The following is a 25,628-nucleotide window of genomic DNA, read 5'->3' as shown; positions in this document are numbered from 1 at the left end:
AGACTAACTGAAACAATTTTATGGAAATGTATTCAGTATGCACAGATGACAACATGCTAGCAAGCCATTTCAGTACAGCATTCTAATTACAGACACCATTCTCAAAGCTTAGCCAAGCTATATAGTATCATCTCTTTTACAGGGTGTGGTTGAAATTGAGCACTTAAAAACTGGAGAGGTCACTTTTGGTTAACTAGTACAATTTGGTAGCTCAAGGAAACTCTGTTCTTCACTCATCCTACAGGACTAAGACTTTATTTTTGCTCTTAGAGTTCTAAGAAGATTCCTCCAAGCCAGACAGCTGGAATGAACAGTTAAAAACGAATATTGTGTTAATCAAGAAAAAAGGCCTAGTGTTTTGTCACAAAGAAGTTATATAAGGAAACCTAGTTTCCGAAGAAAGCAAGCTGAGTTAGAGTTGTATTGATGAACTGGAGTGTGGCAGGAATATACATGGGAGTTGTAGGTAGAGGAAGGGGGAAGAATAGGCAAGAAAGTTTTTAGCATATCCCTTAAAGATATGCTGGTATATTGAGGGTAACTACTCATGCTTAGGCACAAACCCAGCCAACCAATGTAATGAAAGGGCAGAAGGCAAGGAGTACAATCTATTTAGTCATATGACAGTCTCCAACCATATACCTGATTCCTCCATTTGGTAAAGGTAATATGGTGCCTTAGAAACAGCATTACGCTATTAAACTACATTAAAAGCTGTACCTGGGGCTTCCCTGGTGGCGCAGTGGTTGAGAGTCCGCCTGCCGATGCAGGGGACACGGGTTCGTGCCCCGGTCGGGGAAGATCCCACATGCCACGGAGCGGCTGGGCCCATGAGCCATGGGCGCTGAGCCTGCGCGTCCGGAGCCTGTACTCCGCAACACGAGAGGCCACAGCAGTGAGAGGCCTGCGTACAGCAAAAAAAAAAAAAAAAAAAAAGCTGTACCTGAGTAGATGTGATCAAAGGAAGCTGTCACAGAAGGCATCACAGAAAACAAAAACAAATAAAAAAATGAATTCAGTGTTGAGTATGCTCTTGCTTGAGCTAGATAGACTTCTAGGTAATAGAAAAGAGAGGGTGACTTGTCAGTGAGCTGCAGAGAACCAAACCCAAGGACAATTAAGGCTTGGGAAGGGAGTCTGGGGAACATTTCCAGAAAGACCCAGGGCTTACACATTCCCTAGTTTGTGAGAAATCTGATTTGCTCTGTAGAGTTGGAGTAAGGAGCAGGTATACAAACTCTATTTTTCTCTGTGAACACTGAAAGTGCTTACACTGCCAGGTGGTGGAAACCTGATCTCAGTCAATCTCTACACACTCACTAGATTGCACTTAGAGTTAGATTTACGTAGCACCAGAGGATTTTGAGGAGAGTAGGCAGTGCCCTATCCCATTTCTAATAGAAAGGCTTATTCAAGTCCACCAGCTCTCTTGTCAAATTCAGAGCCACTCTCATTGATACTGGGATTTTCTGCTACTTTTCTCATACTCTGAGGCTGCAGATACTTTGCTAAGGCTGCCTCTAAGACCTTTAACAATTCCTTGCTGCTCTTGGGTGCAATGGAATCATTCTACTACTTTCATCCCAAGCCTGGATGCAGGGAACTCTGTGGGACAGCTCAGGCCCTCCTTGCTAGAAGCAGCACACAGTCATCTCCAGGCTTTCCTACAAAGGAGGACACAGCTTTCTTCCTTCTGTTGTGTCCTCCCCTAGGTCTTGAACCAGAGCTGGAGTGCAGGGATCCTTTGGAGGGAGCTTCCTTCTTCTCTGACTCTCCCCCTTCCCAGGTCAAGCTATACAGAGGTCAGGGGACAGAGGGCACTGACTCCTCTGGTGTTCATCCCAGTCCTCTGTCTTATGTCCATGGCTAGGCTTTTGTTTTTGTTTTCGTTTTTGTTTTGCGGTACGCGGCCCTCTCACCGTTGTGGCCTCTCCCGTTGCGGAGCACAGGCTCCGTATGCGCAGGCTTCGCGGCATGTGGGATCTTCCCGGACCGGGGCACAAACCCGTGTCCCCTGCATCGGCAGGCGGACTCTCAACCACTGCGCCACCAGGGAAGCCCCATGGCTAGGCTTTTGGATTCAAGGTCAGAATTTGATCACTTTGTTATCTGAATTATTTTGTGAATTTCAAATAAACTAGCTGTTGCCTCAATCGGGGAATGTCAGGACTACTATTCTGAAATATTTTCCCACTATCAATTTATGATCTTTGTGCAAACTGATTGATATCTCATTACAATCAAATGTCCAGTATTTCATTTCTTATTTTATTAATATTTTAGAAAATTAGACAGTCTTTAAAAATGAAAGATACAGTAAATAGTGCTTTCTTAGACCAAAATGTTTTAATGACACTATTTTATAACTCTAAAATATGTACAATTAATTCCCAGTGGCTCTTCTGGTAATCATCATAAAGATTGGATCAACAGAACAGTTTACATTGACTCTATAATGTTGGAAACAATGTATTATCCTTGTTTTGAGTCAATTTTATTTTTCTTAGGAATCCCAGGAGTGTCTGAACACCTACATTATACCAATTTTTAAAAGGTAATTCAATGTGGAAAGTGGGGAGAAACAAACAATATTTGACTGAAGCAGTATGTTTTGCCTTAATCTGAAAATTAATGGAGTTGTCAAATTTGACAGCACATAATCCAGCTATTTTTCTTTAATTTAAGAATGAACCAATAAAAATTTGAAAAGCATAATTATTTTTCCCCCTTGATTTAAAGTTACTTTGTTCTGAGTCTCTTACTTGGCATTGAACCTGTTTCTGTTGGGAGTAAGTAGGATAGAGACTTTCAAAGGGCAGATCATAGGAACAAATTTTGCCTTTATTATTAAATATTTGAATATTCTTCATATTCGACAAAGCACTACAGTTTGAAGAAGCACATCTTTAACAAGTTCAGGGGTAGAGGTCTGAGTTCTGGTCTTTGTTTCGAAGAAAAAAAAAGACATCTTCAGATTTTCAATGCAGAAAGACACTCAAGGATTATACAGTTAAAAAAAAAAAAAAAAGCCCTTTATATAGATGTATCCTCACCATAATTTAGAATGACCCTCAACTTGCCAAGGTTTTATTTTTTATTTTTTTTCAGATTTCAGTCATCTATCTGAGTCAAAAGAAAATCAGTCCAGAGCCTCAGATCTTGGAAATATTTTTTTCACAAATTCAGAGCTAAACAGATGTGTTTTCTCTTATGAGAAGTTCATATAATTAATTATAAGATAAGAGATAATAATGCCTTTCATTTACATTTCTTTCTTTCCAAGCCCTCAGTCCTTGATGTGTGTTACTTTATTTCTCTTTACCACATCCTTACAAGATAGAAAGGAAGGGCTTCCCTGGTGTCGCAGTGGTTGACAGTCCGCCTGCCGATGCAGGGGACACGGGTCTGTGCCCGGGTCCGAGAAAATCCCACATGCCGCGGAGCGGCTAGGCCCGTGAGCCATGGCCGCTGAGTCTGCGTGTCCGGAGCCTATGTTCCGCAACGGGAAAGGCCACAACAGTGAGAGGACCGCGTACCACAAAAAAAAAAAAAAAAAAAAAGATAGAAAGGAAGAGTATTAGTGTCTCTATCTAAAGATAATAATATCTTACCTATGTGTAATATTTTACAGTTTATAAAGCATTTTCACATATATTATTTCATTTTGGTTTTGACGCTCACAGTACCCTGTGATATATGTAAATCAGTCAGGTGTTATTTTTTTCAATTTACATATGGGAAGACTAGAATTCAAATGTCTCCCTGTGTTCTGCATTTAAGAAGTGAAGGAACCAACTTCCTAGGCCTGTTAGTAATTTTGCACTGCAGAGACAGAGAAAGATTAGGTGAATAATTCTATATCATATAAGAAAAACACCTCAGTGGTCTTTATATTTTACTTTATAGCTTCACTCTATTTTTCTTGTGTTACATTTTTTCAATGTCATGATTATGTCAAATATGCTGTGAAGTACCTCCCAGACTGTATGTATTAGAAACAGCCTTATTTGTTCCATTCTCCACAGAACTCCAGGGGGTTTGCTGGATTTGGGGATTATTTTCTTCTTTGGTTTTACATTTTGAAAGCCCTGCTCCAGCTCTCAAAGATGCTGTTAAACACAGAATAAATATTGAATTGTTTCTCTGTCCTCACGGTCTTCGTGGTAGCAAATACATGTTTCTGTGAAGGAGCTTGCTCCCTGAAGACCCACAAGTGGTGGTTAGAAAGTGTCCACAAATTAAAGGCAATGAAAGAACATTAACCACAAGTAATAGATGTTAGAAAAAAATATAAAATACATAAAATAGCTTTTATATGCGTGTATATTCTGGACTCTAACCAGGTAGCTACCGTTTAAGCGTTTTCCCAATTATGACCATTTTTATATATACAAAGATGCTTTCATAACAGCAACCTGTGTAGGATAAATATTATCCATAATTACATGATTTCTTTTAACTTCGAACAGTAGAACAGTGTTAACCTGAAAGAAAACACTTCAAATTTTTAATTCGTTAAAGTTTCTGGATCAGTAGTCATTCTGAAAGGCTTTTCTGATTTTAATAAAAGAAAAAGAAAGAGAAAATATGGAACAAAAACATTGATTCAACATTGGAAACCATTTTCAATGAGGTAGGAGATGTGAATATATAATTTCTAATAATTCTCATTTCTTCTCAATTGAAAGTCATTGGGAATTTAATAGTCACCCACTGTATGTACAGTTATCTTTTTGGAAAGTCATGACTGACATGGCAGAAATGAGTATCAGTTCCAAGGTAGGATACTGAAGCCTGGGTATTCTCAGCATAGCTGGAGAAAGACAGAAACCAAATATTTGCCTATTTTCCCCACTAAGAATGCTTCCTCTCTCTTTTCTACCTAATAAAAACCAAGTGTATCTTTCAAGGCTCATTTCAAAACCATTCATGAACTGCTGTTTCCTTCCCATGAAATCGACTCTTTTCCTCAGTCCTGTTGATTCTGAACCTGCATTTTCTCAAATCCATCTATTTCTCTGTCTCCAGTGACAATGTTCTAGACTACATCTGTATTACTCTTTGCTGGAAGTATAGCAATAGCATCCTAACTTTTCCTTGCCTTCAGTCTGTTTCTCCACCGATCCCATTGGGAGACACCTACAGCTTAATGTTCCCAACGAACCACTAAGAATATGTCATTTTTCTATCCAGAATTTTTCATCGGCTGCTCATTGCCTACCAAATAAAGTAATAACTATTTAATCTGTATTTTACAGTCTTCTAAGAGCCATTACAACTTGCCTTTTCCTCCCCAGCAGTCTCTCACTCATGCTATGCTCAAAGAGAGTAACAGAGTAACTCCTAATATCAGTTCAGGTTGTGATCACTAGACTTTTTCAGGTCCCCCAAATTCCTCTTATATCCAAATCGTGTCTAATTCTCAGAGCTCCATGTGAGTATTAGCCTTCTTAATGCCTTTTCTGAACCTCCACTTCAGCCTATCTACTCACATTCTATGACAGCCAGCGCCTTTTACCCCCATGCTTCTTTTGTGCAAGAGAATCACTATATTCTTGGGGGTCAAACTTCCTGAGGTTTAATTCCTGGCTACATTTATGTGACTCTGAGGAAGGATTAATCCTTGGTGTCTCAGTATTAGAAGGAGGGGGAAGACTAATATTAGCAATATCACAGGATGGTTGGGAAGATTGTGAGTTAATGTATGTAAGTTTCCCCAGTAAGTGCTCGGTGTAAATGTAAGCTACTATTGTGTACATCTCTCTCCTAATACGGTAGGACCTTGGGATGGGACTTCTGGCTACTCATCATTGCGTCTCACCACAGTGTCATAACACACACCAGTGTTCAACAAATCTATGTTGAAAAATCACAGGGAAGAGTCCCATCCTGTGCCTTCCAATGTCTTGGATAGCATCAGAATTCTGTAAAAGACCATTGTTTACTGATGATCTCAGCAGCCTTCCTCCCTCCCCCTTATGATGTAGATGGGAATGATGAATGGGATGTGAAGTGTGTAACCCAATGTCCGCCATAAGAATGCTTCCCATCCTTTCTGAAGGTGAGAGGGGTCATCCTTACTCATTCTCTTTCTCCAGAGTTAGAAACATTAATGGCAAGGAGACATAGGAGAGGAGACATGGACAACAGATCCAGGGAAATCTCATCCCACGGATTTATTTACACGTCTCTGAAAAATACTCTTTGTGTGATATACAATTCTAAGCAGGAGAAATTAGGAATTAGCAGACTGTGTACATGCTTAACTGGAACACCCAAAACTTTGAGGAACATCTTTGTCTACCACTTGACTATGTGCCTTTTAAGGCAATGGGATGCTGACTCTGAGTTGTGCATTGAACTTCATTAAAAAGGACTGGCTACAGAATCAGAAAGTCAACATTCAGAGGCATATGGTATTTATTTAGGGATTCTTAGACTCTGATGTGTAACATTAATCTAGGCACAGACAGAATGAAAAGTAAGATTTCTCCAAATGGCACTCATGTCTGAACACCAGCTTTATAAATACTGAATTACTCATCAACCTGGAATATGTATATTTTTTCAGGAGTACCTATGTTTAGCATCTAAAGATTCTATGTTTAGCATCTAAAGGACATTTATGATGGATACAATTTGTCAAATCTGTAATTCCACATATATGTACATTAAGCTAGAAAGACTGTGTTTTTACTAAAATACTAAATTTTTTCACATTAATAATTTGTGTGTTCACCTGTGAAAAAGAAGATTTTCCTTAGCTTGGTCTTCAGCCTCTATCATTAACAATCATAAAAATTGTAACGGGAAAAGAGCTACCATTTGTTGAGTGTGCACTACGTGACTGGTCTTACAATGCTCAAAATAAGCCTTCAAGGTAGGTGTTATTATTCCTGCTTTAGAGGTGAGGGAATGAAGGCTCAGAGTAGCTCAATGGTTTGTCAAAAGTCATGTGATTAGTTAGTAGCAGAGCCAAGACAAATTTCACATGTCTCATAACAAAGTCCCTTCACTAGTACTAGTTCATAAGTTTGGATTTACAAAATTTTATAAGTTTTACTCATAAAGTTTATTGTATTTATAAAGGTTTAAAGTTTTGTTCTCTATGAACTTTAGCCCAACTTTTGATCCCCCTGCCACATGCTCAGGACTGTGCCCTGCTTCTGGCCAACTACCCCACATGTGCATATTTATTAGCAAGGCTCTCAGCAATCCCCTCTTGGGGGCCTAGATGTAAATCTGCCTAAGCACTTGTTTCCTAATCCTGTACCCTTTTTCTTGCCTCACTTTCTTCAGTAACATCATATCTTCAGAATGATTGGTCTAGGGATTCACACCTCAATCTTAGTAAAAAAAATATGAGAGGAGACGTTTTCTGTTAAGGTTTCCTAGACTTTCCCAGCTTTCCTGATGGACTGCCTCCCCTTCATCTGTTCCAAGATCCCTCTTATGTGCCATCCTCAAGAAAAATAGTTTAAAAGTCTCAGTATAAGGAGGAGCACAGTCAGAGTTGAGGACATGCAACTCAGGTTATAAAAAGCAATGGTTGTACACCCATGTTCACAGCAGCATTATTCACAATAGCCAAGGGGCAGAAGCAACCCAAGTGTCCATAGATGGAGGAATGGATAAACCAAATGTGGTATACACAAACAATGGAATATTACCAAGCCTTAAAAAGGAAGGAAATTCTGACACATGCCACATCATGATAAACCTTGAGGACATTATGCCAATGAAATAAGCCATTCACAAAAAGATGAAGTCTGTCTGATTCCACTTACATGAGGTATCTAGAATAGTCAAATTCATAGAAATAGAAAATAGAATGGTGGTTGCTAGAGGCTTTGGAGAGGGGGAAATGGGGAGGAAGATTGTTGTTTAAAGGGTATAGGGTTTCAGTTTTACAAGATAAAAAAAAGTTCTGGAGATTGGCTGTACACCAATGTGAGTATAATTAACACTACTGAACTTTACACTTAGAAATGGTTAAGATGGTAAATTTTATATTATGTATATTTACCACAGTTTTTTTTTTTAAAGCAATGGTAAATGTATGAGAAATGTGATTATGCTAAATTTCTAAGATTTCAGTGTGTGAGAAATAAAGACATTTGGAGAATGTAGAATAAGAGAAAACAGTGGTACCAACAGCTAATTCCCAAGACGAAAATGATCCCCCACCTTACCCTGGAAACTATTCTTAAGTCTCTGGTTTGGGGGATAGGCAAGAAGAAATTTGAACCTAAACAATTGGGATTTCATATCATTTACTGACATGAAATATTTGGGTAACTGCTGTTTTACTTCACACTATTTTGAAGAACTTAAAAATCAGTCTGATTGATGGCTTTTTCTCCCTTAAATTTCATTTAAACAGGTAGAATGATTTGCTTTGAATTAATACTAAATTGAGTCCTTCTAATTGAGTGTATTCAGCTATTGGAACCTTGTTGCATTTATTTCATTTTTTATTGACAAGATATTTCCATGATACGATTAAATTTCTTTCTTATTTTGTGGTATAAATATTTGCCAGTCTGTTGTATATACAACAGAGGAATAGAATCCTGTCTTGGAACAGGAATGCAACCAGAAGTTCAAGCATGGATTTGAGTCTTACTCTCCTTCTTGGTAACCCTAAGCAATAACTTAAAAATCTCTAGGCCTCAGCTTATCTTTCATCAATATGAAAGAATTAGTCCAAAGTAAGGGTTGGCAAACTTTTTCTATTAGGACCAAATATTAAATATGTTAGGCTTTTTAGCTTTGTGGGACGAGAGGTAAAATAAAGAAAAACTAGGGAGAAAAACATTTTCCACAAATGTTTTTACTGATGATATGTATATGGACAGAGAGAGGGAGAAAAACAGGCTTACTAATGTTTTTACTGATGATATACATATGGAGAGAGAGAGGCTTACTAATGTTTCCCTTTTGGGGGAAACATTTTGCTTAACTGGAGTTCAAAGTTAGTATTCTTTATCAAGGAAATTGAAAATGTTTATTTGTAAAAAACATTTTTAGCTCATAGGCCCTACAAAAGCCAGCATCAGGCCAGATTTGCTCCATTGGCTATAGATCTCCCACTCTTGTTCTAGGATCTAGATAATCTCCAAAGTCTTTTCCCACCATAAATGTCATGCTTCTGCAAATTTCCTTCTCAACTTCTTTTGCTGGATTTAATTCCTCTGCTCAATTTCTAAAAGGTTGGCATGCCCCAGGGCCCTCACTTTCCTTTTAAATAGACTCTTCTCATGCATGAGCTTATCCCACCCAATGGTTTTAAAAACAATCAACGTGTGAGGACTTCCAAATTTTTACCTTTATTGTTGACCTCTTCACTACAGAATACATTCATATAACCAACTTGCTCCTTGATATCTAAGAGGCATCTCAAATAAAACAATTCCTAAAATTGTCCCCACCCTCATCTTCTTCTCAGTAAATGACACCTTTACTCATCCAGTTCTCAAGCCACAAATCTAGTTGCCATTCTAGTGCATTCCCTTAACCCTTTCCCATACCACCCAAGCCATCGGCATTTGTTTTAATACCTCTTGTACAAGGAGAAAACAATCAGAGCTGAGGATCTATACAGCTGTGTTCAAGACAAAAATAATCAGAGGTATTCTGGTTATAAAAGTAAATGTAGGGGCTTCCCTGGTGGCGCAGTGGTTGAGAATCTGCCTGCTAATGCAGGGGACATGGGTTCTAAGCCCTGGTCTGGGAGGATCCCACATGCCGCGGAGCAACTAGGCCCGTGAGCCACAACTACTGAGCCTGCGCGTCTGGAGCCTGTGCTCCGCAACAAGAGAGGCCGCCATCGTGAGAGACCGGCGCACCGCGATGAAGAGTGGCCCCCGCTTGCCACAACTAGAGAAAGCCCTCGCACAGAAACGAAGACGCAACACAGCAAAAATTAATTAATTAATAAACTCCTGCCCCCAACATCTTGAAAAAAAAAAAAGTAAATGTAAATGTCATCAAGTGGTCACTGGCAAAGCCCATGAACAATTCCCGGGAAACAAAAATAGACTCTGGGTAATAAAATAAAGTCTAACCTTTTTTTTTCTTTTCCTTTGTACTTCATCTAGTCTCACTTGCTCATAGGGTGCTGCATGCAGAGGGCTCATCCCCGCACTTCAGACGCTGTACCTGACACGTCAGCTCGGCAGACGGTGCGCAGAAGCGCGGCACAGGCACCTCAATCTAAGATGGTGGCCGCGGGCCGCGTTCAGAGACGCTTCACCCGGCAGTGCGAGTAGGGGCCAAGAGCAGCACAGCTGCGCCTGCGCCCGACTTGCAAAAACTCCGCCCCTCTCCCTGAGGATAAGATCCCTATAAAGCAGCCCCGCCCATGGCCATTCAAGGAGAGCGCGGGGAGAGCGTGCGCTCTAAAGTGCAAGTTCCTGCCTCTCCATTTTTGATCAAAGAATAAAACTTTCCTTTGCTTCTGAACTGAACTCGATCTTATTCAATTGGCTCGAATGACACCAGGCAGGAGGACCCTTGATGAGGCCCAGCAGCAAAAGGTCAGTAACATAGCCTCCGAACAAATCTTGAACACATCCACTTCTCTCCACCTCTACTACTATTAGCTGGAGACACCCACCGTCATCACTTACCTGAACTACTGTCATGCCTCTTAATGATGCCTCTTCTTCCATTTGCAACTCCAACTCCACCCCTCCAATCTATTCTCTACAGGTTAAGCAAAATGATCATCTTAAAACGTAAGTCAGGGCTTCCCTGGTGGCGCAGTGGTTGCGAGTCCGCCTGCCGATGTAGGGGACGCTGGTTCGTGCCCTGGTCCGGAAGGATCTCACGTGCCGCGGAGCGGCTGGGCGCCTGAGCCACGGCTGCTGAGCCTGCGCGTCCTGAGCCATGGCTGCTGAGCCTGCGCGTCCGGAACCTGTGCTCCGTGGCGGGCGAGGCCGCGGCAGTGAGAGGCCCGCGTACCGCAAAAAAAAAAAAAAAAAAAAACCAAAAAAAAAACAGAAGTCATATTTTGTCACTCCCTGCTTAAGATTTTTTTATGTCTCTCCCCCCCACCACCCATTAATCTGATATATGTTATTATCTGCTTACTATGTTCCTGGAACTAGTCTCATTGCTGAGGACATGGCAGGGAACAAGATGGACAAAACTTCCTGCCAAATGTAACTTACATTCTACTGAGGGGAAATAGATAATAAAGAAACCTGAAAAAAAAAGAAGTAAATTATGAAGCATGTTAGTGATAAATAAAATGAAAAAAAAATAAATCAGGGATGTGGGCAAGGAGTCTGAGAGTAAGATGAGATACAACTTTAAATAGTATGGTCAGGAAAAGGACCCACTGTGAAGGTGCCTTTTGAGTAAAGACTTGATGGAGGTGAGGCAAGAGGCAGGTGGAGTTTGCAGTGAATAGCATTCTGGGGAGAAGAAAGAACCCTGCCAAGGAACAGCAAAGAAGCAGAGTGAGTGCAAGTGAGAGAAATCAGAGAAGTCAGAGATAACAAAACCTGGTTATGGAGGATCTTTTAGACTCTGAGTGAGGTGTTGAGCTGGGAAGAGACGTGCGCTGACTTGGTTAAGAGGAACATGGCTACTGTGATGAGGGTTGTCTGAAACGGAACAGGGCTGAGGAGAGAATACCAGCTAGAACTCCACTGCAATACTTGAGCCAAGATATGCTCAGCTCCTGTAGATGGAGCAGAGAGGAATCAAGGATGACTTCCAAGTTTTTAGTCAGATCTACTGGAAGGTCAGAGTTGCCATTACCTAAGACAGAGAAGTCCAAAGAAAGAAAAGATTTGGGGAGGACATATCAGGAACTTGGTTTGGTATGGCATGCATTTGAGATGTGTACTGGACGTCCAAGCAGAGAAGCCAAGCAGGAGGTTGGATATTGAAGTTTGGAGTGCAGAGGAGAAGGACAGGCTAGGGATACATATTTGGTGGTCATTCATGTACAGATGTTATTCAAAGCCATAAGACTGGGTAAGGTCATCAAAACAGTGAATGTAAATAGAAAAGGGAGAAGGTCTGAAGACTTAGCCCAGTGTGCTTGAGGTGATGAGGTGGAGCCAGCAAAGGAGGAGACTGAAAAGGAGCAGCCAGTGAAGGTGGAGGGAAACCAGTGGAGCGTAGTGTCTGAAAGCTGAGTGAAGAAGGGGTTCCCAGGAGGAAGTAGAAATTAGCTTGGTTAAATGCTACATATAGGCTGAGCAAAATTAGAAGATTTTCTCAGTAGAATATGTTCTAAAATTAATTCTAAAATCTAAAATCTCTCTGACTTCATCTATTATACCCTCCCTTCTTCTGTATGGCCTGGCCCCCAACTGCCTCTGCAGCTTTGATTTATTACTTCATTATCTCTCACTCTACTTAGCTGTATATACCTGTCTTCCTTCTGTTTTCCCAGCAGGTCAATATTTTGTTATATTTGTTGTTCCCACTGCTTAGAATGCTCTTTCTCCTCATTATGTTTATCATTACAGTTTCTTTTCATGACCAACCACTCTAAAATACCAATGTCACCAATACTATTGCCATCTCATTCCATTTACTCTTTATCACACCGCTTGATTCTATTCACTTTATATGGTTTTTTGACACTCCAAAATTACCATTGTTTATCTCCTCACATGAGAGCAAGGAGCTAGTCCATCTTGTTCTCTGCTTTATCCCAGGCTAAATCAGAATAAGGATTGTTGTATTAAGTATTCAATAAATATTTGTGGAATCAAGTAATTAATCTATATCCCAAAAGATTAACGAAATTTGTATATAAAATACTCTGGTAAATAACTCTGAACTTAGAAGTACAGAAGAAGAAATCTGGGGTATATTTTCATATGATGATGCTTTAAAGTGTTTTTTCAGGTTTCTTTCAATTTAGCTTAAGCTAAAAATATAGGCAGCCTTTACCAATTTATTTGAGACATAGATCATCTACCTCCTTTCTACAGGCCCTCAAATATAACCATATATCCACCTAATAATTCTGCTGTATTATAGCCTGATGTTATTTTTCAAAGTTCCATGCATCTGTATCTGTAACAGCATTATCTTTATACAGATCCTAGCATATAGTAGACACACCTTGGTTGTTTACTGAGAAGTTGTTGAAATGAATGAATAAATTAATATTGAAATCCTTAAGAGTAGTTGGTGAATAGTCAAGTAAAGTTTTCTCATCCACTCATTTCCTACCATCCTTCTTAAGAGGGTTTCCTTTTAAGAAGTCTAAATGAACACTACTTATCATTGAAATCTTTTTTTTTAATCTCTCTAGTTAAATTCAGGGGACAGCTAGAAATGGGGTATGGGCAGGCTTTACGTTTGATAACTTGCTGTGCTCTTTCATCTTCCCTCTGCAGTCTTACACTCATTGTTTGTTGCTGCTAAAGCAGTAAATGTTGTTTGTCTTAGTTGCAAAACCAAGACTAGGTAACTTTGAAGTGTTTTCTGTTGCTTAATGTCACCTACTGTTCCTGTCAGCAAACTGAGATAAACCTGATGGACTGAGGTGTCTGGTCTAATTCCTTTATTGACACATACTCCTGTCTTCAAACACCAGTGTAAATGCATAAGTACTGAGATAGTAATGTGTCAGTAATAGGCTGCCAGATAAATGCCATTGTTTACGTACTGATCCCTTCTTCCTAAGGCCCAAACAGCTCAAAAATCTTACAAATTAGCGCCTCGCTGAGATCAAAGAATTGTCTTTTCTTTCTGCAATTACCTACTTGGAGAGCTGAGCAAGCAAATGAGACTAGTTTAAGCTGTCTCACTCTAGCCCAAATCTTTCTTTTGAGGAGAACAAATGGTGGAATTATACACTTTTTCAGAAAGGGGGTGGTTAAGAATAAGAGACTTTAATTTTCTGTGTAAGAGCAAAGGGATTCTGTATTTTTAAATGTTAATCAATTATTCTATCCCCACTCTAATTCTTATTTCTAAAATGAGTGGAAAAAGCTATGTTCATCCTTAACAACCAGTCTTTTGAGATCAGATTAAACTTCAAATTACAAAGACAAAAATAGGTTTAAATTCAGTGGCACCATAGTACCTACAACCTCAAACAAAAGGTATGGGAAAATTCGTATTTTCTGAAGAAGTGAAAATTTAGACTGCAAACCTAATTTCAGTCTTGTATCTTAAATAGAAAAGTGCACCATTAGTTTTAACAAAAACTAAATGAACTTTATTTGTTCATTAAGTAAATGTCCTCACCCCAAGAACATTCCAGCTCCATTATCCTATGTCCAAAATGGAATTTTTTTAAATTTGAAGACATTGAGAAAGGAGAAAACAGAAATGACTTACAGAATTTCACTGACTTTACACTGTTTAGTAATCACGTCTTTCATACTAGTCATACAACCTGGAAACAAAAAATCAAGTGACCAGACCTCATGGTTTAGGAGAATGTTGGCTTATTTATAAGAAAGGCAAGATTTTTTCCTGGCGACACATTTTATCTTTTACGTAAATGAAGAAAATGTACTTTCAAATTCTAATGGTACAATGACCAATCTTATCTTAGTCAAAGTCTTGACACCTATGGACGAGCAGTTTAAAGAAATGAAAACTGACTGTATTCTCCTTGAAAATTAATTCCCTGGAATAGTAAATATGGGCATCCTTTTTGCAAATGTATGTTTTACTTCACTATTCACAGCCGTGGGTTTTAAAGGAGCATTAAATACATTTCTTATGCCAAAGAGTTCTTGAAAATAAATGTGAACTAAGGGCAATTTTATATATGATTTGTCTCATTTTCCTAAAACTGCTATCTGCAGAAAAATTCTAGTATCCTTGGGACCATCGGAGGGTAGAGTAAGACTCCCTCCCAGCATGCTATAATCTCCAAGTTTCAGGAGTGCTGATAACTCCAACCTATGACAACTAGCTATGAGACCATCAACATTCAGACAACTCCAGTAGAATGCTGATAATTATCATAAAACAAGGTTTCTTCAGTAGCCTTTGAAATATGTATAAATATTTTATTATATTTAGCCTCTTGATACCTCTGTTGGCTTCTGATGTTAAAGGAAAACATGAGGAAAAAGTAGAAAAGTTAAACCAGTGCAGGGTAGTCAAATGGCAAAGTAACCTCTCAGGTGTATATTCAATGTGAACACTTTTCAAAAGGTATCACTCAAGCTTTTGTTTAGTTACTTGAGAAACTTTTCCTTGTGGCCAAAATTCAGAATCGGTAAAGCAACAGCAACAAGCATATCAACTATTTTGACTGTTCTATCTTTTAATGAAAGGGGGTTACATAGAATAGATGAAGGAGCAGAGTATTTGAAGGTGGAGCACCCAGCAGGCCTTAAGTCTTTCCATCTATGCGACTGAGGCAAGTCATTTAAATCATAGAGCTTCAATTTCTCCCTATCTAATATAACATAACAATTCAGGCCCTTCTACATCATTACAGAATTGTTGTGACAATCTAATCACAATGAAACATATTTATAGATATTTGTCATCTGATAAATATATTTTGTCTCGGAAGGTGGCCTATTATATGTCATGGAGCTTAAAGAAGATGTACTGCTAGCAGCTGAATTACACTAACGAGTCTGAATAATCAAAAAGGAAACATGTTTTATTAACTAACCTATATGAGAAAGAAAGTTATGGAGGCTGGAGGGGACATTTCCATTTCGCATTTGTACTCATTTATACTTTCCCTGAAATAGAGATTGTGATACTCCACCAGCAACTCTCGGCCCTCAGTTCTGGCTTGGAAATTGGAGGAAGGGGTCCAAGGACACATGAACTGAGAGTGCCAGTGAGTGTCCCAGGGCAGACTGTGGAGTCATAGATGTTAATTTGTAGAGTTACCTTGCTATTCAGACTCCGGGCAGTTAGATGCCACATTAGATTCTTAATCTTCAGTCTCAACCTAATAATAATGTGTCTGAGGTTAATGAGCCATGAAGTGGACCTTTGTACTTTCTTTTTTTTTCTTAAACCTACCAGGAAAATATAATAAGTTTCTGTGCTTTCATATATCTGTTTTTGGTCTCTGTAACAAAAAATACAGTGGCATGTAAATTCTGGCAATGTATATAACAACATTCATTTCCATTTTCTAAGTAACAGTAGTAGAAGAAGGAAGGTAAAACTTTTGTGTGTGTGTGTGGTACACGGGCCTCTCACTGTGTGGTCTCTCCCGCTGCGGAGCACAGGCTCCGAACGTGCAGGCTCAGCGGCCGTGGCTCCGCGGCACGTGGGATTCTCCCGGACCGGGAAACGAACCTGTGTCCCCTACGTCGGCAGGCGGACTCTCAACCACTGTGCCACCAGGGAAGCCCAGGTAAAACTTTTGATGCCATTCCATAAGTGAGCAAGTTGGGACACCCCTCTGTGAGTCCAGTGCTTACACAAGCACCTGAATGCAGAGCTGCCAGCCTGGGCCCATACGTCCAATTCTGCTGAAGCCCTGAAAGCACCTGTTGTGAAAAGCTGGAAAAAGGACTTGGCTACCAAAACTCATGTTAATTTTTGTCACCCTTTTGAGCAAATATCCTCTGCAGATCAATAGTCTACTCATTTATTTTTAAGAATGTTTTCTTTTGAATTTCCTTTCCTCTCAATGCGGTTTCAGAATCTAGTCCTGTAAGAAACAGTCCTTTTCATAGAGTAGAAGAATACAATACTCAGAGTGGTCAAATTCTCAGGTTCAAAGATGCTATTTTTTTTTTCCTTTTCTGCAAGTCTTATTGCCTCAAGTTAATTGCCTTGAGACTAATAACAATCCATTACCTTCTCTATTGTAGATTTAGATACTGTAGTAACACAATATGAAACAGCAGTAAAATTCTGTGTCAGAAAAATTCCAAAATGTACATTTTTCTTGCTTTTTCCAGTTTAAAATTTTACATTTATTTTACAGTAAAAATAGCAGGAAATTTGTTCCTTATAAGTACTAAGGGATCATTATTAAATAAAATTTACAGCCATTGTGCTTTGTAAGAGTTCTTCTGAAAGAAATATCCAGAGTTACTAGCCAAAGGAGGGGAAGGGAAAAACACATGTATGAATGCAAAGGATCCAGTGTTTTTCCAACGGGGTACTGAAAACGTATTCTTTTGGTGAGGGAAAAGTAAACAACTCTTTCTTTACTGTGATTCATTTCTTGGTCTAAGTTATTTCCCAAACCATGAGTGGACTCTCTCCTGAGTCTCTGTTGACTTATCTGGCTGCCAAAAAAGGAAGGTTACTAGTCCCTTGGAATCCATATAATTATATTCCTGTGGGCACTTATAAGGAACCACCAGCTCTGTCCTTGCACACTCCACTTCTAGGCTGGCTTCCACCTTGGGGGTGGTGAGAACTTAAAAGAAAACATTTTGACCTACTTCATACCTCATAAATCAAACTTTTCCCCTTCAAATAACACTCAAATCCCATCTTGTTCATAAGTGCCAAACTGAATCAACTCTAACTTTACTTTCTTGTTTACCTCCTATATCATTGCAAATAATATTATTCTCATATTAAAATTTTAGCAAATAATATGGCACTTACAATTTGCACCCCTACAGAAAGCTAGGAAATTTTTAAAACATTTAAGAAAGTCAGACCTCCAATGCTCTTGATTCAAGTAAGTCCTGACCAAAGGTTTAACCAGAATGTTCCTTCAGTGCTACTAAGTAGATGTTTATTTATTTATGAATTGATGTAACACTTCTCTCTCTCTCTCTCTCTTTTTTTTTTTTTTTTGTAGTACGCGGGCCTCTCACTGTTGTGGCCTCTCCCGTTGCGGAGCACAGGCTCCGGACGCGCAGGCTCAGCGGCCATGGCTCACGGGCCCAGCCGCTCCGCGGCAAGTGGGATCTTCCCGGACCGGGGAACGAACCCGTGTCCCCTGCATCGGCAGGCGGACTCTCAACCACTGCGCCACCAGGTAAGCCCCTAACACTTCTCTTTTGAAGAGAGAATTTGAGGTAGTTTCCAGAAACGTATAAAACAATGAGAAAGATAAATAGATTTTTTCAAATATTAAGGTAGATTAAATTAAGTTTGGTACCCACAATACTGGTCCTAGAGTCCTTCTAGATTTGCTACATGTGGATGGCAATTTTGAAGCAGATTATCCTAATAATCCAGGAAATATAGTTTGAAAGTACAGTCAGGCATGAGACTAGCCATGTTGCTGGCCAAAATCAAACACTTGGAGAGAGTACAGTTGTTCCTGTTTCTGTGATATGTGAGGAATTTTTCCCATGTTTCCTCAGGGACCATGAGTGGACACTGAGTGCTTAGTGACTGTTAGTTGGAATGGAGACTTCTGGGAAAAAGGTGAAATGAATGATAGCGTTGAAGGGTGGGGGGGGGTGGGAAGGTCTTTATCATATTTAATGTGAGCTTGTAGTGATTAATGAGTTTGAGATACCAGGTTTGAGTATATGTGCTTGATTCCAGGAGAGCTGGAGTCTAACAGTTTGTATAGGAGCTAAATTTGTGGGAATAGAGTTTTCTGCCTAGGGACCTGAGCAACCTTTACTGCAAATTCATCAGAGTAAGCCCCTGTGCACCAAGCAATCAGGCTCACTACTTATTATTTACAAATCTTCCAGAGCTCTCATCAAATAGGAGCCCCAAATTTCTGGATTTCTGGAATTTCCATGATTTCCTCCGTTCTCAATATATGAAGGGGTCAGGAATCTAGATATCCAGGGGAGATTTGTTCTACTTTCTACATTCTAGAGGATGGCGCTTTGGTACTTAGAGATACAGAAGGCAGATTTAAGTATAGTCATTTGGAGGTCATCTGTCTTATTTACAATAGAGTTCTCAATTTCATAGCATGCCTATTGTTATCAGGGGGGAAAGTCTCGGGGGGGAGGGATAAATTGGGGGTTTGGGATTGACATTGCACACTGCTATATTTAAAATAGATAACCAACAAAGACCTACTGTATAACACAGGGAACCCTGCTCAATATTTTGTAGTAACCTAAATGGGAAAAGTATTTGAAAAAGAATAGATACATGTATATATATAACTGAATCACTTTGCTGTACACCTGAAACTAACACAAGGTTGTTAATCAACTGTACTCCAATATAAAATAAAAAAATAAAAAGGGAAAAAAAAAAGGAAAAGGGACTTACTCTTATTGAGTGCCTACTCTGTTCAAGCTACTAGGTAAACATTAATGTGTTTTCCAAGAGAAGATGACAATTTTGAAAGCCTCAAATCTTATATAATTAGCGGTGGGGGGGAGGCTTTAAGAAAATTATGAATAAAACATTTACAGGACTATGCATGCAGCCCGTGCCATTGAGGTGAAGCATAAGCCTCATTAACTTCATGGGAAATCTCTCTGATGGTTTCTCCTGTAATTCTCAGAGCAATCAATGATATAGGTAATATTCTTTCCATCTAACATAAGACAAAACTTAGATTAATCAGACAGAGATTAATCTATCCAATTATTGAGGTTGCCAGATTTTGCAAATAAAAATACAGGACTCTCAGTTAAATTTGAATTTCACTGTGCAACAAATAATTTAATATGTGTGTTTCATAAAATGTTTGGAACATATTTATATTTAAACATTATCTCTTGGTATCTGAAATTCAAATTTAACTTGTTAGCCTGTATTTTATCTGGCAACCCTATCAATGACAAACAGCCAGGCTTTTAAACTCAGGTTTATTGTATATAAACTCAAGTATATATCATTCCTTCTCTATTATAGCTGCCACGTGCTTAACTATTATTAAGCAAAATCATTTTCTTATTAAATGAAAATAATTTTCGTATTAAAAAGTTTTATTTAAATAACTGAAATTATATATGATATTCTACTCTTAAAACCTTACTTTTAATTAAACAAGCAATAATAGTTATTAAAGAAAAAATTTAAATACAAACCAAAAAACACTTATAATCCTCTTTTATAGATAAGTTGCTTATCATTTAGTTTATATATACTCTTCTGACTTTTTATATAAATAGATATATATACATTTTAAAAGTAGAATTATATATCCTTTGAAATACAAAGTGACTTTAAAAACTAAACTTTGTTTTCGTTGTGCTGGGCCTAGGATGTGATGATAGAGATTTGGCAATCAATTATCAGGGTTTGGATTGCAAAAATCATCAAGTAGAATACCAGAGGTGAAAGCTTCCCACTGAAATTCTCACTTCTTTTGAAGTGTGAGATTAATGATCTATATCAGGTGGCTGACCCTATTATAGTCAAACTTAATGTGAAGTATTTCAGATGGCTACAGGATGATATAGGTGTGGCTGACAAAAACCCTCTCAGAATTGAGATAGATTGGCTTGGCCTCATCACTATGATTCACTGTCTTATAGAGCAAGGCAGGCAAGGAAAAAATAAGTTTCTTGACTGATGAATTAAGTTCTTATTGCAGATTAAAAATAAAGTAAACCAGTGACTTTTTAGTGGGTATATATGTCAAATTCCTCTACCAGAATTGCCATATATGTCATATGTATGCTTTACACTATAAAGCAGATATTAGGTTTTCTTTCAGAGGAAGGGGAAAATAGAGAAAAAGAGCATAATTTGTTATGAATGTATAACTTCTGAGATAACTGAAGAAGCATGAAAGTCAGCTTTTCACAGATAAAATTCTTTTCATCTATAGAAAAAGCCTATAGTAAGCAAAAACAGTGACCCAGATCTTTGCTCAAATGCTGAATTTAGGGATGTGTTGACATAAAGCAAATGGAAGTGTCAAGCAAATTATTGGCAAAATGTTCTTCTATGCCTGCATTACCTTACTTGGCCATGTAGACTTAGCTCAGATTTCCAGAGAACTTCCTGGAAATTTTTACTTAGTGTACCTGGTCAAAGGAGAACAGTCAACACAGATATTTACTTGTGATTTCCCCTAAGGACGACCCACCTTTGACTCCAACCCTGACTTCCATCATTGGCATCAACACCTATTTTTACCTAGAGGAGGGGCTAGGTGGCAATATCTACAATTAACAGATATCCCACCATAAATTCATTAGTAGAATAGAGGAAAGAGACCCTAGAGAATTGGAAACTGGTCATGGATCTAACAATGTCCACACACAAGTTTCCAAGTTGACACAATGGCAACTTACCCAACTTGCACGTGATTTATCGTAGATCTCAGTGTCCTCACCCATAAAATAAAGCAGTGGGATTTTGTGGATTCTTTGAGCCCAGTCTCTGGATTCCTAGCTCTAGGTTATTCAAAGTTATTTTTTTCTCTTTTCAAAAATTCCAGATATGTATTTCTATTTGGAATTTCTTTTAGCAGCTTACCTCTCCTGAAAATTTACTACTGGGTTTACCAAACAGACATCTGTGTTTGCACGAGGGATAATCATTGTAGCAAATTCCTTTTGCTATTTTGAGGATTAAACAGTAAAATATATATTCTGTATGTGTGTTTTACTATTAGAATTTCATTTTGGGGACTTCCAAAGCGGTCCAGTGGTTAAGACTTTGCCTTCCAAAACAGGGGGTGCAGGTTCGATCCCTGGTTGGGGAACTAAGGTCTCACATGCCGTGGGGTGTGGCAAAAAACTTTTTTTACGAAACGTATAACACTTTAAAAGAAAGAATTTCATTTTTGTTAAAATTCCAGTTTTGTTGTAAAATTTTGTATATATGTCTTGAGAATATATGTATGTGTTTGTGTATACAGATCATTAGATATAAATATATATATATACATAGTAGCATATGTATTGAAAACAATGTCTCTTTAGTCCAGTGCTTTTCAGTCCATCTGTAGTGAAGAACCAGAATTTTTAAAGTTATCATTATTATTATTTTTTTAATCCCATGGGAACCAAAAGTTTTGTAAACTACCATTAAAGTGTCGAATTCCTATTATAGTTTCTGTTTCTTCTCTCCTTGCAGACTAGTAACAAACAGTTTGAGACAGACCATCTAATGTCTATCAACCACATTTTAAGTAGAATGGCTCTAGAACATGAGATTACATGAAACTTTCATTTTCTTTATTAATATTTTATATAGTTTCATTTTAATGTAGATTTTATTTCTAAAAGAAAGAGAAAATAAAGTTAATTTTCATAAAATAAATTTAATTTTATATAAATATATATGTGACTAGAATAATATACTTTCAATTGTTAATCTAAGTTATCTCTGGTTGAAAATAAATGAAAAGTATATCTTTCCCTTTTTTAGGAGGAGAGTGTTTGTATTTCTCAGTATTTCATGATCATCCATTGCAAAACAAAGAGCAGTGTAAACACAATTACCAAGTTTGATTAACACAGCCATTCCCTTCTAATTACTTGAACCATTCTTTTGAAGGGATTTCTCAAGAGGGAAATTTTGTATGTTTTTAGTATGATTCTGGTTCTAGCTCTGTATAAATTCTAGTTTAAAAGAAATGTAATTTGGCCCCCCAAAATATTATTCATAGATTTTCATTCATCAGTCAACACTCATTTAATCGAGCCACAAAGGTTTATGAAGAAATTCTTCAGGGAGTAGTTGCCTGGTTCTCTAGCAATAGTTGACACACTATTTCCAAGGCAACTGATGCTGGTATTCAACATGCTTTAATTTTCTAGCTAACATTTGGATATTCACTCATCAATTTACCAAATATTTAATGAGCATAGCACTATGAATGAATCAGGCACCGTACTAGGTCCTGAGGATAAAATGTGGAGGAAAGAAACACAGTCCCTGTCCTCATGTAGCGGATAAACTGGCAGGGACGGCTGATATGGAGCAAGTATCTACATGCTCTGGAAGCAACGTGGAGAGGAGAGGGAAAGGAGAGCAAGAAGGGTGTGGTAGATGGCTTGCAAATCAGCGTGAGCCAGCTAACCAGATATTAGCATGATTCATTTCTTCAGAGAGTTTACTGTATACTACACAAAAGAGTCACCAGGACATTCCTAACTGACCTCAGATTTTTTTTAATTATAAAAAGTTTCACTTGTTTATATGAAAACAGAGTGAAAAAGGTTAAGAGAAAATAAAGCAGCCCCCTGAAAGTGTGCCCTCAGTCATATAGCAGCACACAGGGGGCTTCTACTCTGTCTTTCAAGGGCTAAAGTGGGGAGGCTGACATCTGCTCTTATTATTCCAAGGCAGACATGTACCTGCCAACCCAACAGTTCAGAATTTAATGATGTGGATTTGTTGATGATTTTTCTTTTGAGAAGTGTTGGGGGAGTTGTCGGTCAGTCTGGATTTATCCTTTTCTTATTTCTGTTCTTTTACAAATTCAATGTGGTAAACATACAGTTTTCACCATAATAGCTAACATGTTCTGTGTACTAGCTACATGCCAGTAAAGTAATGTGCTAAAAATGTCACAGGCAGATCTCTCAATTTGTTTGACTTTATGAAAGAAGTGCTATTTTTATTTCATTTTTCGAATGAGGAATTGAGATGTGGAGAAAATAATTAACTTGTCCAGCGTTACAGAGCAAAGGGACAAAGCCAAGCTCACAGCCAAGCAGCTTGAGGGTATAAACTTCCACTGCACCATACTTCCAGAGACATCATCAATGGCCCCATGACCATGACTGCAATCTATTTTAAGAGGTGGTGCACATTTTCTTAGGGGATTAGGTCCTCTCTTTGGAACAGATTCAGGAATCAAACCCACTAGTTTGATGGTGTATCAAACAAATATCAAATAATGACCATAATGAAAATAACAAGGAAGAACCAGGTGCTCTTGGATCAAAGGGAAGCCGAGCTCTGAGACAGTGAGAAACTTTAGCTCAGTCTTCACAGCTGGCCCCAGCCAACATTTGAGCTACAGTGAAGTTACATCAGTTGGACGCAAAGTGGGTGTGATCAGGGCCTTTCCCTTTACAGGACAAACACTTGGCCTCCACATAACACCAGCTAGAGCTGCTTTGTCCAGCTGTTGTTCTCTCTTAGATAGGGCTACCTAAGCATGTGGGTAGAGAGGTACTGGCACGGTGCCCGCCCACGTACACACATGCCCTCCATATAAAGAAGTCCTCACTCCCCTTAGCACATGAGGCTGGTACTGTTCGGCCCAAACCCATAATTGTACCAATTACAAGGCGACATGAGTGCATACCAACTCCAGCCCGATATTGATCAAACTGAATCTTTCTAAAACTGATTTATGGTTCCAGCAGCACTTCCCCTCTGGATTCTTACATAGGTATCAAATCATCCTCATGAAAAACTAAACTGAAATAAACAAAAAAATAGTGGAGGACCATGAATACCTATAGGATGGCCCTAGTTTATTACTCCCATGCCCTTAGAGACATCCACCTGCTGTTCCATGGCTGCTGGGCCTGTTGTTCTTGCCTTTCCCAGTGAATTAAACAAGTCTCAGGGCACCTGTTACCTGTATCTAAAGATGAGGCTGCCACCACTGGCATGTGTATCCTCCACACACTATTTTCTTAGGAAGAAAAACGTGACTAAAGTCATTGCTTAGTTTCTCGTTTCTGCTCTGAGACCACACAATTGTCTGCTACCCAAGATCAGAGCAATGGTTCAGAATCTTGACTTTAGTTTATCTTGACTTTACCTGTTTTTTTCCCAATAGAGACAAATTAATTAAATAATACTCAACTAACTCATTACTTCTTTGGGGACTTGAAAAACAAATTACAAATAGCATCACCTTGCCAATCCTGAAAGAGATTTAAAACTATATTTCAATACAGCTGTATTATTACAGATGTATGTTCATTATTCATTCATGTATTCAACAGCTATCCCTGCTGAACACTAACTGCATATAAAAATACTGCCATTTCCCAGAGGGAGAGAAAGAGGAAAGTCACCTAGATTTTCCTTCCTACCAACCCGAAGCGCAGAACACAGATATGTACATAAATAACCATAATGTAAGGCACAGTGTAAGTTCTATAATAAAAGATTAGGATGTTATGAAAAGAAAACGTGAGTGGATCAGGAGTTCTTTAGTTGTAAATGAAAACCCCACTCACACTGGCCAAAAAAGCGGTGTTTACTGCCTTCCTTAAAGTCCCAGTGCAGATCTAGTTTCAGGCTAGGCTTCATCCAGCAATTTATATGTCTTCTCTAGTGATGACCTTACCTGAGCCCCATGATCTTACCTTATGGTAGTAACATGGCTGTAAATGTTTCACAGCTCACATATTCTTACCCCACGTTTAGGAAAGAAGAGAAGGTTTCTGTTTCATGGACACCTCAGCAAAATCACCTCTCATCTCTTGGACTATGATTGTCTTAAGCACCCAATCTCAAACCAATCATTTTGACCAGGAGTGTGGGTATTCTAATTGGTTTAAGCCAATCAGGTCCCAGCCCTTGGATTAAGGAAGGGCTCAAGACCACCAAAACCACACGGCTGAAAATAGAAGAGGTGGCTTCCCAAAGAAAATCAGGATTATGTTAGTCAAAGAAGGGAAATGGATGCTGGACAGGCAATACCTCACAGTAGGAAACAATTCTGAGAGGGAAAGGGGGTAGGTAGAGGTTAAAAAAGAGGGCTCCCTAGAGACCCTGCTCAACAGGCGTCTTGATTAGAAGATAAGAAGCATCTATAATTGAAGCTATGAAGCAGATGACTTCAGTCTACAATCCCCGCTGGAGTGCCACCTACCAACCACTTCTCTACTTGA

This window comes from Tursiops truncatus, chromosome 16, assembly GCF_011762595.2.
Source record: "Tursiops truncatus isolate mTurTru1 chromosome 16, mTurTru1.mat.Y, whole genome shotgun sequence".
NCBI lineage: Eukaryota > Metazoa > Chordata > Mammalia > Artiodactyla > Delphinidae > Tursiops > Tursiops truncatus.
This window is presented reverse-complemented; position numbering follows the sequence as displayed.